Source organism: Oncorhynchus clarkii, chromosome 4, assembly GCF_045791955.1.
Source record: "Oncorhynchus clarkii lewisi isolate Uvic-CL-2024 chromosome 4, UVic_Ocla_1.0, whole genome shotgun sequence".
Lineage (NCBI taxonomy): Eukaryota > Metazoa > Chordata > Actinopteri > Salmoniformes > Salmonidae > Oncorhynchus > Oncorhynchus clarkii.
In genome coordinates this window covers 38,570,109-38,584,156 of record NC_092150.1, presented here as the reverse complement: position 1 = coordinate 38,584,156, position 14,048 = coordinate 38,570,109, and positions in this window count along the sequence as shown.

The window sequence follows — 14,048 nt, the reverse complement described above, 5'->3', positions numbered from 1 at the left end:
TAAACCATGTCATGAGACCACTTTTGAAGTCTGGGAAAATCTTTAGAAATGTAGATTTTTTTGCTGTAGTTACCCTTTAATTCAGGGTGCACCAAGCAAGACGCTTACTTTTGTTTAGCAGTGTTCAAATCAAATGTTATTGGTCACATACACATATTTAGCAGATGTTATTGGTCACATACACATATTTAACAGATGTTATTGGTCACATACACATATTTAACAGATGTTATTGGTCACATACACATATTTAGCAGATGTTATTGGTCACATACACATATTTAACAGATGTTATTGGTCACATACACATATTTAACAGATGTTATTGGTCACATACACATATTTAACAGATGTTATTGGTCACATACACATATTTAACAGATGTTATTGGTCACATACACATTTAACAGATGTTATTGGTCACATACACATATTTAGCAGATGTTATTGCGGGTGTAGCGAAATGCTTGTGTTCCTAGTTCCAACAGTGCAGTAGTATCTAACAATACACAAATCTAAAAGTAAAAGAATGGAATTAAGAAATATATAAATATTAGGACCAGCATTGTCGGGAATGGCATTAACTAGAATACAGTATATATGAGATGAGTAAAGCAGTATGTAAACATCATTAAAGTGACTAGTGCTCCATTAATAAAGTGGCCAGTGATTCCATGTCTATGTATGTAGGGCAGCAGCCTCTAAGGTGCAGGATTGAGTAACTGGGTGGTAGCCTGCTAGTGATGGCTATTTAACAGTCTGATGGCCTTGAGATAGAAGCTGTTTTTCAGTCTCTCGGTACCAGCTTTGATGCACCTGTACTGACCTCGCCTTCTGGATGATAGCGGGGTGAACAGGCCGTGGCTGTGGTGGTTGATGTCCTTTTATGATATTTAAAAAAATATATATATATATATATATGTGTATAAAAAAAAAATCCCCTTTTTCTCCCCAATTTCGTGGTATCCAATTGTTAGTAGCTACTATCTTGTCTCATCGCTACAACTCCCGTACGGGCTCGGGAGAGACGAAGGTTGAAAGTCATGCGTCCTCCGATACACAACCCAACCAAGCCACACTGCTTCTTAACACAGCGCCATCCAACCCGGAAGCCAGCCGCACCAATGTGTCGGAGGAAACACTGTGCACCTGGCAACCTTGGTTAGCGCCCACTGGGTGATGCAATAATCATGATATCCTTCTGCCAGGTAGGCTACTTTGTAGTTAACATTTAATTGATAAGGTTTTTGCAAAACCCTTTCCATCTACTACAAGACTTTTGAATATTGTTTTATTCCATGTTAATGTATGCATTCGGTGATTCCGTCCGTGTTCTCCACGTCGCGGATTTGATAGGGCCCTAATGGAAGAAACAGTTGATTCTGGAAGAGGAATGGTAGATCCTAGGGCATCACTCAGGCTGGTCTGTGTGCGTAGGTTTGTGCCTATACTCTACAGGCGTTCCTGTACTGTACAGAGGCTGTTAGTCTTCCTCTTTTAACCCAGACTTTTCAAGTGGACTTCAAACTCATGGCGTTAGTCTGTAAATGTCATAGCTGAGTCATTTCACCGGGTCTCCCCATGGCATGCCTGTATGAGGCAGAGGCAGGTGGAGTGGTGTGAGGCAGCGAGGTGAACTGTTTCAGTAGTGCGGCGGTGACCCGAGGCTCTGCGTATGGAGTCAGGGAGGGAGAACATGTGCTTTATTATGTGACACATTTCAACTGGTGTGAAGTAACTCGCTGACGAGCACGACTGTAGGGCTGCGCAGGAAGGTTTATGTGTGTGTCCCTCTGATATCTCCTGCTTTTATTCGCTGGAGGGAAGCTCCGACATGATGTTCCGGCCTTTGGTGTGTGTGGTTGTTTGTGTGTGCTATGTGTAGGAGTGCCCAATATTCACGTTCTCTCTATTGGCTCCATAAGGGACCTCACCACGCAACTCTGCACGGTATGGCATAGCACAGATGCATCATAGCACAGAACAACATAGCACAGATGCACCTTGCATCATAGCACAGAACAACATTGCGGAGCACCACAGTATTATAGCACCAGTCAGTAGTCCTACAATTGGACTCACCCCAATAGCACCAGGGCTCCTGCCAGTTAACCTAGGAATTATAGGACTCCATATCTCCATGGAGACCAGCCATCGGGGCCTGAAAAGGGGGCCAGGTCAGAATAGTCTTGGACTCGGCGGAGCTCACGCCCTACATTATGTTTTTAGGCTGCTGAGTGCTTCACTGCGTACGCAAAACCCATATTAGCTTCCTCGTGGGTGGCCAGTCAGAACGAGAGACTGACAGAGGAGAGAAAGAGATTGATATGGTTATGAAAGTGTGATCGTTTATGGATCATTTCTGAAACGCCATTCCATTTATAATTGCATTATGCTTAGAGCTGTAACTTTCTACTTTTAGCCTAGTGGTGATGGCCTGCTATGCCTGGACAAATATCACACTCTTTCCTGATTATAGTTCCATAATTTTTGCACTTTTGAATCTCCTTTGAAACGTCCTCAAATCACGTCAGTTGCTAACTCCATTTTGAGGTTTTGGGGAAACTAGCTCATCAGAGCAGGCAGTGTATTGTATATGTATGTTTAAAGATGGGATCTGATAGTGGAGTGAGTAATGCTGTATGTTTATACAGACCTGGCCCCTGTGGACGTGCTAATAGGTTCTGAGTAAGAGGAACACTTTGGGTTGGTGTTGACATCACCTCATTAGTTCAGGCTGCAGACCAGACCACGGAGCGTCACACACACTGGTGACTAACTAATCTTTTCCACTCGGTGTGTGTGTGTGTTAAACTGTGGAGCAGAGAAAAAAACAAGGCTGAGGTTAAACTGAGATGTCACCGTCATCAGATTTGCCACTGAACTGGTTCTACTGTGCCCTATACTATGAATCAGACTTGAGGAGGTAACTTTGGTCAACTCTGAGTTCAACTCAGGATAACCGGTACCATGAAAGTGGCTCACCTTTTAGCCAGGTACATTTCATTGGCAACAAATCTAACTGACCACAATCACATACCTTTTGACCCCAACCACACAATGTCTGACCACAACCACTCATCTTCTGACCACACAACTACTGACCATAGCCACACAACTTCTGACCACAACCACACTACTGCTGACCACATCTAGTGACCACAACTGCTGACGACATTTAGTGACCACAGCCACACAACTACTGACCACAACCACACAACATCTGACCATAACCACACAACTACTGATCACAACCACAAAACTACTGACCACAACTGTTGACCACAACCACAAAGCTACTGACCACAACTACTGACCACAACCACACAACTTCTGATTGCAACCACACAACTGCTGACCACGTCTAGTGACCACAACCACACAGCTAGTGACCACAACTACACAACTGCTGACCACAACCACACAACTACTGACCACACAACTTATGATCAGAACCACACAACCACTAAACACATTTGGGGACCACAACCACACAACTATTGACAACACAACTTTTAAACGCAACCGCACAACTTCTGACCACATTTACTGACCACAACCACACAATTGCTGACCACATCTCGTGACCACAACCACACAACTACTGACCACAACAACACACCTTCTGACCACATAACTACTGACCACCACAATTACTGACTACAACCACACAACTTCTGACTACATTCACAAATACTGACCACAACCACACAACTTCTGGCCAAACAATTACTGATCACATCACAACTACGGACCACAACAACTGACCACTACTATTGACTACAACCACACAACTACTGACCACTACTATTGACTACAACCACACATCTACTGACCACAACCACACAAGTTCTTCCCACACAACTAAATCACCATAACTACTGACCATTACTGATCACAACCACCTAGGCACAATTACTGACCACAACCACACAACTACTGACCACAACCACACAACTACTGACCACAACCACACAACTTTTGACCCCAACCACATAACTTCTGACCCCAACCACATAACTTCTGAACACACCACTACTGACCACTCAACTACTTACCACAATTACTGACCACAGCCACACAACTGCTGACCACATCTACTGACCACAACCATACAACTACTGACCACAACCACATATATTCTGACCACACAACTATTGACCACACTTCTAATCACCATAACTACTGACCACAACCACACGACTACTGACTACAAAACTATTGACCACCACAATTACTGACCACAGCTACTGACCACACAACTGCTGACCACAACTATTGAACCACAACTACTGACCGCAAAACTACTGATCACAACTATTGCTCTGGTCTGCACTAGCTCTGGTCCTGGGTGTAGCTAGCTAGCTGTGCCTCACACTAGCTCTGGTCTAGCTCAGGTCTGTGCTATAAATTACAGTGCCTTGCGAAAGTATTCGGCCCCCTTGAACCTTGCGACCTTTTGCCACATTTCAGGCTTCAAACATAAAGATATAAAACTGTATTTTTTTGTGAAGAATCAACAACAAGTGGGACACAATCATGAAGTGGAACGACATTTATTGGATATTTCAAAAATTTTTAACAAATCAAAAACTGAAAAATTGGGCGTGCAAAATTATTCAGCCCCTTGCTCCTACTTGAGACGCAGATGTCTCAAGTAGACACCTGGAAATGCAAATGCGCTACGCTAAATGCTAAATGTACTCGTTAAAACTCAAACCTTCATCAAAATTCACATGCAGGGTATTGAATTAAAGCTACACTCGTTGTGAACCTAGCCAACAAGTCAGATTTTTAAAATGCTTTTCGGCAAAAGCATGAGAAGCTATTATCTGATAGCATGCAACACCCCAAAATGCCTGAATGCGATGTAAACAAAGATATAGCTTAGCCGGCGCTACACAAAACGCAGAAATAAAATATAAAACATTCATTACCTTTAACGAGCTTCTTTCTTGGCACTCCTATATGCCCCATAAACATCACTATTGGGTCTTTTTTTCATTTAAATCGGTCCATATATACCCAAAATAGCTTTCTATGGAAGCAGTGTCATTCAGAAAAAAACATTGTTTTTAAACGCTGCGTCATTTTTTAAAATTAAAAAAGTCGACGATAAACTTTGACAAAACAATTCGAAATACTTTTGTAATCCAACTTTAGGTATTAGTAAACGTTTATAATCTATCAAAATGATTACAGGGCGATGTATATTCAATAGCTCCTCGTTTTCAAATCAATGGCTGCCAATGTGCACATTCAAAACATCCTGGTTGAGACCGGAAGAAATGGAATCCAGTTAGTTGGATTTACCAATAAAAAACTCCCTTGAAAATGACGACAATGGGGACATCGTGTGGAATCTGTAGGAATTGCATGCAGGTCGATAATTAATTTTGTGCCCTTTTAACAACCCATGAAAGTGACGCATGGAAATAATTTTTAGCTTTCAGAGAGCAGTTTTTCTTGCGCTTTTCAATGAAACACACGATCTGTTATAGTCACAGCCGTGATTTAACCAGTTTTAGAAACTTCAGAGTGTTTTCTATCTACACATACTAATCATATGCATATACTATATTCCTGGCATGAGTAGCAGGACGCTGAAAAGTTGCGCGATTTTTAACAGAATGTTCGAAAAAGGAGGGGGTAGACTTAAGAGGCTTTAGTTAATACTTTGTAGCGCCACCTTTTGCTGCGATTACAGCTGTAAGTCGCTTGGGGTATGTCTCTATCAGTTTTGCACATCGAGAGACTGACATTTTTTCCCACTCCTCCTTGCAAAACAGCTCGAGCTCAGTGAGGTTAGATGGAGAGCATTTGTGAACAGCAGTTTTCAGTTCTTTCCACAGATTCTCGATTTGATTCAGGTCTGGACTTTGACTTGGCCATTCTAACACCTGGATATGTTTATTTTTGAACCATTCCATTGTAGATTTTGCTTTATGTTTTGGATCATTGTCTTGTTGGAAGACAAATCTCCGTCCCAGTCTCAGGTCTTTTGCAGACTCCATCAGGTTTTCTTCCAGAATGGTCCTTTATTTGGCTCCATCCATCTTCCCATCAATTTTAACCATCTTCCCTGTCCCTGCTGAAGAAAAGCAGGCCCAACCCATGATGCTGCCACCACCATGTTTGACAGTGGGGATGGTGTGTCAGCTGTGTTGCTTTTACGCCAAACATAACGTTTTGCATTGTTGCCAAAAAGTTCAATTTTGGTTTCATCTGACCAGAGCACCTTCTTCCACATGTTTGGTGTGTCTCCCAGGTGGCTTGTGGCAAACTTTAAACAACAATTTTTATGGATATCTTTAAGAAATGGCTTTCTTCTTGCCACTCTTCCATAAAGGCCAGATTTGTGCAATATACGACTGATTGTTGTCCTATGGACAGAGTCTCCCACCTCAGCTGTAGATCTCTGCAGTTCATCCAGAGTGATCATGGGCCTCTTGGCTGCATCTCTGATCAGTCTTCTCCTTGTATGAGCTGAAAGTTTAGAGGGACGGCCAGGTCTTGGTAGATTTGCAGTGGTCTGATACTCCTTCCATTTCAATATTATCGCTTGCACAGTGCTCCTTGGGATGTTTAAAGCTTGGAAAATCTTTAAACTTCTTCACAACAGTATCTCGGACCTGCCTGGTGTGTTCCTTGTTCTTCGTGATGCTCTCTGCGCTTTTAACGGACCTCTGAGACTATCACAGTGCAGGTGCATTTATACGGAGACTTGATTACACACAGGTGGATTGTATTTATCATCATTAGTCATTTAGGTCAACATTGGATCATTCAGAGATCCTCACTGAACTTCTGGAGAGAGTTTGCTGCACTGAAAGTAAAGGGGCTGAATAATTTTGCACGCCCAATTTTTCAGGCTATTTTAACTTTTCATCTACCTACCTACTTTTTCAACTATAACCAGTCCCCATCATTACTACTTCAAACAGTATCACTACTATATCATTTTTCTAAACCATACATACTTTAAAACTGCTTTGCTTTAAACATTTACCATTACCACAAAAAATACTTTTAAAGAGTTAAAGCAAGTCCCATCAATAGTACTTCATGTACAATTGCAATCTAGTTGTTATTATTATAATATGCATATGGAAAGGAGTTTTTCCTGATTACATGACCTAAGGCCTAGAGTTTTGTCCTGGCCAGGTAGTTAAAACTGTAGGGGTCTGTAGTCTTACAGAGTGTTATTCAGGCCAGGTAGAGAGGAAAAACTGTAGGGGTCTGTAGTCTTACGGAGTGTTATTTGGTGTAGACTGTGGTAGAGGCTAAGTAGAGAGAAGCTCCACAATAAACAGAACCAATCTGGGGAGTAAACAGTAAACCTATTGTTTCTGTGAAGAGGTGGGCTCACTGCTCAGTCTTACTGGAAGAGGCATGTTGTGTTTCTACCATCACATACAGCATTTATCCCTTATTAGTTTAAGACCATTGGGACCACTGCAGGAAGATAAAGCACCAATGTCCACAGTGAGTCGTCACACTGAGTCAATGTGACCTGATGTTCTCCTCTGAAAGGGAAGTCCATTCAGCTCCCCTGGCCCTTGGGCTGTGTGTCAGGTCTCTGTCTCAGTCCTGAACGGCAGCAGCGTGGCTCTTCTTGCAGGTTGCCGTGGCGATCCACAACTCCCCTCTCACCCCTCTGTCAGCCCTGGTGATGAGGAATGCTGATTAGGAAGCGGTGGGTTCTAACCAAAACATTCCACCAGGCCAAGCGAGAGCAAGACTCAGCAAGGAGGTGATAAGACTGGGCTATGTCCATGTGCCTACGTGCCGCTCGGCCAGCCATGTCCTCTGTTTGTCTTGCCCACAGTGACCTAATGACACAATGACACCCCAGACACAGCTCACTTTGCCCTGCCCAAGGGAGAGGGAGAGACTTAGGGTAAGGGTGGGGTTATCCGGGCCTTTTAGGGTAATTAGCATCCACTTACTGGTTGTTGGTCTGCTGACGTTTGATTGGCTTGTTTAGTCTGTTGCTGATGGGGTTTAGCTCTGCCTGTAGTGTGTCTGGGACACACACTACCTTAAAGGCCCAGTGCAGTAAAAAACGTGATTTACCTGTGATCTATATATATTTCCACACTATGAGGTTGGAATAATATTGTGAAAAGTATGATGATGCCTTTTGAGTATACGAGCTGTTTGAAAAGACTGCCAGAAATTTCAGCCTGTTTTGGTGGAATGGAGCCTTGGCCTTTCCATGGTGACATTACAATGACCATAATGACCATAATCCATTGCATGCCTACTTGTCCGGTATGTGTTTCTTTTATGCCTGCTACGTTAAAGAGACAGAATAATGTGTGTTGAGCGGGATAGAGAGCAGTTGCTTCACAACTTATTTCTACCTGAATATACATGATCTAAGTGGGCTCCCGAGTGGCGGAGCGGTCTAAGGCTTTGCATCTCGGTGCTAGAGAGATCACCACAGACCCTGGTTCAATTCCAGGCTGCTCCACAACCAGCCGTGATTGGGAGTTCAATAGGGCGGCGCACAATTGTCCCAGCATCGTCCGAAGTTAATTGTAATGTTTTTTTTCTATTAACAATGTAAAAATGAACAGCTGTACAGAAAGACTCGTGTGAAAGCCAGGAGGAACTTCTTGATGCAATTAAAGCCTTTACATCCAGGAAAACTCCAAGGCTGGATGGCATACCAGTTAAGATATTTTCTTTTGATGTACTTGTTATTGGCATGTTTTAACCACTCCTATAAAAATGGTAGATTATCAGATACTCAACAAGGTCTGATTTCGCTATTACTAAAACAGGACCCAGGTGGTAAGTATAAAGATTCAGTCCATTTAAAAAATTGGAGGCCCCTTACACTTCATTGTTGTGATGCAACAATTCTAGGACAGTGCATATAATTAAAAAGGTATTGTTGAATATGATTCATCCTAATCAGATAGGTTTTTAAATGGACGATACCTTGAAGATAATATAACACAAGTACTGGAAACAACAGAAAACTGTGAAAAATCTGTGAAACCAGGCCTGGTATTCATATCTGACTTTGAAAAGGCTTTTGATAAAGTACGACTGGAATTTATATATAAATGGAATATTTCAATTTTGGAGAATATCTTTTTCAATGGGTTAAAGTTATGTATATTAACCCTAGGTGTGAAATAGTAAATAATGGTTACTTCTCAGAAACTCTTAACCTATCAAGGAGTAAACAAGGTGGTCCGCTATTGGCATATCTATTTATTATGGCCATTGAAATGTTAGCTATTAAAATCAAATTATAATGTGTACTATATTATGTATTGGATCACAAAAAATAAAACTTTTACATTACTGTGTAGTTTACCAATAAAATGGTCTGACAGTGAAGTGGACATACTCAGTATTCATATCCCGAAAGAAAGAAATAATCTCATTACAATACATTTTAATAGAATGTTAGCAAAAAAAGACAAGATCTTGCTACCATGGAAAGGAAAATACATGTCCACTACCGTTCAAAATGTTGGGGTCACTTAGATATTTCCTTGTTTTTGAAAGAAAAGCACATTAAATAACATTAAAATTATCAGAAATATTGTTCATTTTGTAAATGACTATTGTAGCTGGAAACGGCAGATAATTTAAAAAAAATTGAATATCTACATAGGCATACAGAGGCCCATTTATCAGCAACCATCACTCCTGTGTTCCAATGGCACGTTGTGTTAGCTAATCCAAATGTATCCTTTTAAAAGGCTAATTGATCATTAGACAACCCTTTTACAATTGTTAGCACAGCTGAAAACTGTCGTGCTGATTTAAAGAAGCAATTAAACTGATCTTACAAGATCTTCAGTTTCTTGGCAATTTATCACATGGAATAGCCTTCATTTCTCAGAACAAGAATAGACTGATGAGTTTCAGAAGAAAGTTCTTTGTTTCTGGCCATTTTGAGACTGTAGTCGAACCCACAAATGCTGATGCTCCAGATACTCAATTCTACCATAATTGCAAAAGGGTTTTCTAATGATTAGCCTTTTAAAATTATAAACTTGGATTAGCTAACACAACTTGCCATTTGAACAGGAGTGACGGTTGCTGATAATGGGCCACTGTACTAGAGGTCGACCGATTATGATTTTTCAACGCCGATACCGATTATTGGCAGACCAAAAAAGCCGATTTTGATTAATCGGATGATTAAATTTTTTGTTGTTGTACAACAATACTGAATGAACACTTATTTTTAACTTAATATAATACATCAATAAAATCAATTTAGCCTCAAGTAAATAATGAAACATGTTCAATTTGGTTTAAATAATGCAAAAACAAAGTGTTTGGAGAAGAAAGTAAAAGTGCAATATGTGCTATGTAAGAAAGCTAACGTTTCAGTTCCTTGCTCAGAACATGAGAACATATGAAAGCTGGTGGTTCCTTTTAACATGAGTCTTCAATATTCCCAGGTAAGAAGTTTTAGGTTGTAGTTATTATAGGAATTATAGGACTATTTCCCTCTATACCATTTGTATTTCATTAACCTTTGACTATTGGATGTTCTTATAGGCACTTTAGTATTGCCAGTGTAACAGTATAGCTTCAGTCCCTCTAGTTAGCGCGCGCTAACTAGCTAGCCATTTCACGTCGGTTACACCAGCCTCATCTCGGGAGTTGATAGCCGCCTTGAAGTCATAAACAGCGCAATGCTTGACGCACAACGAAGAGCTGCTGGCAAAACGCACGAAAGTGCTGTTTGAATGCTTCTGCCTACCACCGCTCAGTCAGATACTTGTATGCTCAGTCAGATTATATGCAACGCAGGACACGCTAGATAATATCTAGTAATATCATCAACCATGTGTAGTTAACTAGTGATTATGATTGATTGTTTTTTATAAGATAAGTTTAATACTAGCTAGCAACTTACCTTGGCTTGCTGCATTTGCGTAACAGGCTCCAAGTCTCCTTGTGGAATGCAACGAGAGAGAGGCAGGTCGTTATTGCATTGGACTAGTTAACTGTAAGGTTGCAAGATTGATCCCCCGAGCTGACAAGGTGAAATTCTACCCCTGAACAAGGCAGTTAACCCACCGTTCCTCGGCCGTCATTGAAAATAAGAATGTGTTCTTAACTGACTTACCTAGTTAAATAACTGACTTACCAAGTTAATCGGCAAATCGGTGCCCAATAATACTGATTTACGATTGTTATGAAAACTTGAAACTGGCCCTAATTAATCGGCCATTCCGATTAATCGGCCAACCTCTACTCTGAACATCTATGTAGATATTCCATAAAAAATCTGCCGTTTCCAGCTACAATCTTCATTTACAATATTAATAATGTCTGCACTGTGTGGAAAAATCACTCTGATTAACTCTTTAGTCATATCCCAGTTTACCTATTTGCTTATGGCCCTGCCTACATCTAACGACTTGTTTTTTTAAATTTTATTATATGAGCAAAAAATATTAAATGTTATTTTTGAATGGCAAACCAGACAATTAGACAGGGCTATTTATACTGTACCAGTCAAAAGTTTGGACACCTCCTCATTTGTGAGTTTTTCTTTATTTTTCCTATTTTCTACAATGTAGAATAATGGTGAAGAAGTCAAAACTATGAAACGCATATGGAATCATGTAGTAACCAAAAAAGTGTTATTCAAATCAATATATGTTTTAGATTATTCAAAGTAGCCACCCTTTGCCTTGATGACAGCTTTGCACACTCTTGGCATTCTCTCAAGCACTTGTACAATCTTTGTAAATTCTGTCATAAATAGGACTAGGGGAGTTGTCACACATGCAGCTAACAAAAATATATGGACATTTCTGCTTTATCCAAAATTACAACCAACTAATTGCAGTATTACTGCAAAAATGGAAGAGGCAAGTGGAAGGGGGAGAAAGTAAGGAAAGTAAGGAACCGAAATTGGTTAAAGAAAATTGTGATGTATAAAAAAAGTATACCAGTTTCATTTAAATATTTGGGAAGAGATTTTCGATGTACCGATTCCATGCCACGTGGTTTATGAACTGATACACAAAACGACGCCAGAATCAAAACTTCTAGTTTTTCAATTTAAATGATAAAATATTCTTGGAACTAATCGAATGCTATTTATACAGTTGAAGTCGGAAGTTAACATACACCTTAGCCAAATACATTTAAACTCAGTTTTACACAATCCCTGACATTTAATCCTAGTTAAAATTCCCTGTCTTAGGTCAGTTAGGATCACGTTTTAGATTCCGTCTCTCACAGTTGAAGTGTACCTATGACAAAAATGACAGACCTCGGCATGCTTTGTAAGTAGGAAAACCTGCAAAATCGGCAGTGTATCAAATACTTGTTCTCCCCACTGTATATAGTATGTATAAGTTGGAAGTGGAAGCCTAAGTGTTCTTTTCCATTAGTTTACTCCAATTAGGGGAGAGGTGGTAGGGTTAGGGGAAAATAATAACGGAAAATAAATAAATATATATATATTTAAAATGTTATATTTATAAAAAATATATAAGGGGGATTGCAAATGATGCAGACAATTACATTGATAGAAAAAAAGAGCAGGAGACCTTTCACCGTTCTATCTTAATGTTTGTTTGTGTCAGCTCAGCCTCAGTTTGACACCCTTAGTCATCCCCTTGACTGCCGCTGTCCCTCGCCACTCCTGGTCTCCCCTCTCGTCTTTGCACCGCTATCACGCGCCGAGGGGACATGTTTGACCGTTGCCCAGCACTCGGGACAGAAGTACCATCTTCACTCCTCCAGTACTCAAATCATCAATCACCCTCCTTTCAAATAGATCGCCAGAAAATTGACACTTTACCTTTAGCTTACTATTGGATATATATTTAATTGGTTTCTGGGTTAGTGGAAAAACACTGATGTTTTTGTTGTTGAAAAGGGATGTGAAGGGATGTGAAGGGATCCAGAGACGAATGATGGAGGAACGATGTGCCAAGTGCAAGACTGCCCTCTGCTGATGCGAGAGTAAAAGTAGGTCAGCGAGAGAGACTGATGGAGGCTGGGAGCGAGCGTGCGAGAGGGAGCGGGAGAAAAAGAGAGAGAGAGCGGGAGAGGATGAGGGGATGTCTTGGCAGCCTGTTTGTTTGTCCAATTCTGCTGCATTTGAAATGGAAAATCCCCCACCTTGTTACAGTGTCAAGCATGCGGGAGGAATATCTGGCAATTAAGAACTGCTGTATCATGAACTTCAGCAGATGAATGATCGTGTCTGTAAGCGTCGAGAGCAGGCTGTTGAGCTCTGCTAAAAGTGGAGGAGGAAAAGAGATACTGAGTTGAGATGACACTGCAGCAGCAGGCTCAGCTCTGCTCTGATATTCTGATATCAATGACATCTTTCTCTCCGCTCAGGAGCGGAGAAGGCAGTGCTTGTCAGAACGGGTCATACAGTATTCTGGGACGAAGAGTCAGTTGAGCCAGCCAGTAGTCATGTTTTATGTAGGAGTTGCACACGTGTAAAACATGTAATGCCATCAGGACACATCATCTAGTCACAACTATAACTGTTTGATGGAGATTGTATCCGACTCAGGCTTGAGCCAGGCAGTGCACCACTTCAACGGGATATTCTAGGCTTAGTAAAAATGTGTCCTGTCCGATGTTACATTTCTAGATGCATTTTAATTTGTCCGCCTGCCTTTACAATTATGCAGTCAGTTCATTGTCTGATTTCAGAGTCTCTAAAATGACATCTGATTAGGCGCTGAAACTGCAATCTATTACATTATTTGTTTCTTTGCCATTTTAATTCAATTGCATTTTGATGTGGTAGGTCATTTGATTTGTTTTATACCAACAACCATCTATGTAGCATATGTGACCCCTGACATCTAAGGGTGGTTAACCATTGTGTCAACCACAGTGACGTTTAAAAGACATCTCAACACTGCCAAGTGTAATAATCCGAGCGATGAGTTCACAAGGCCAGTTTTATGACTCTGGCAGTGTCAGATGTATCGAAAGAGATGCACTGTTAGAATACAACCAGCAGGAGGCAGCAGAGGCATGTGGCACTGGCGTCTCTGCTGCAGAAAGTTTGTCTTTCCATC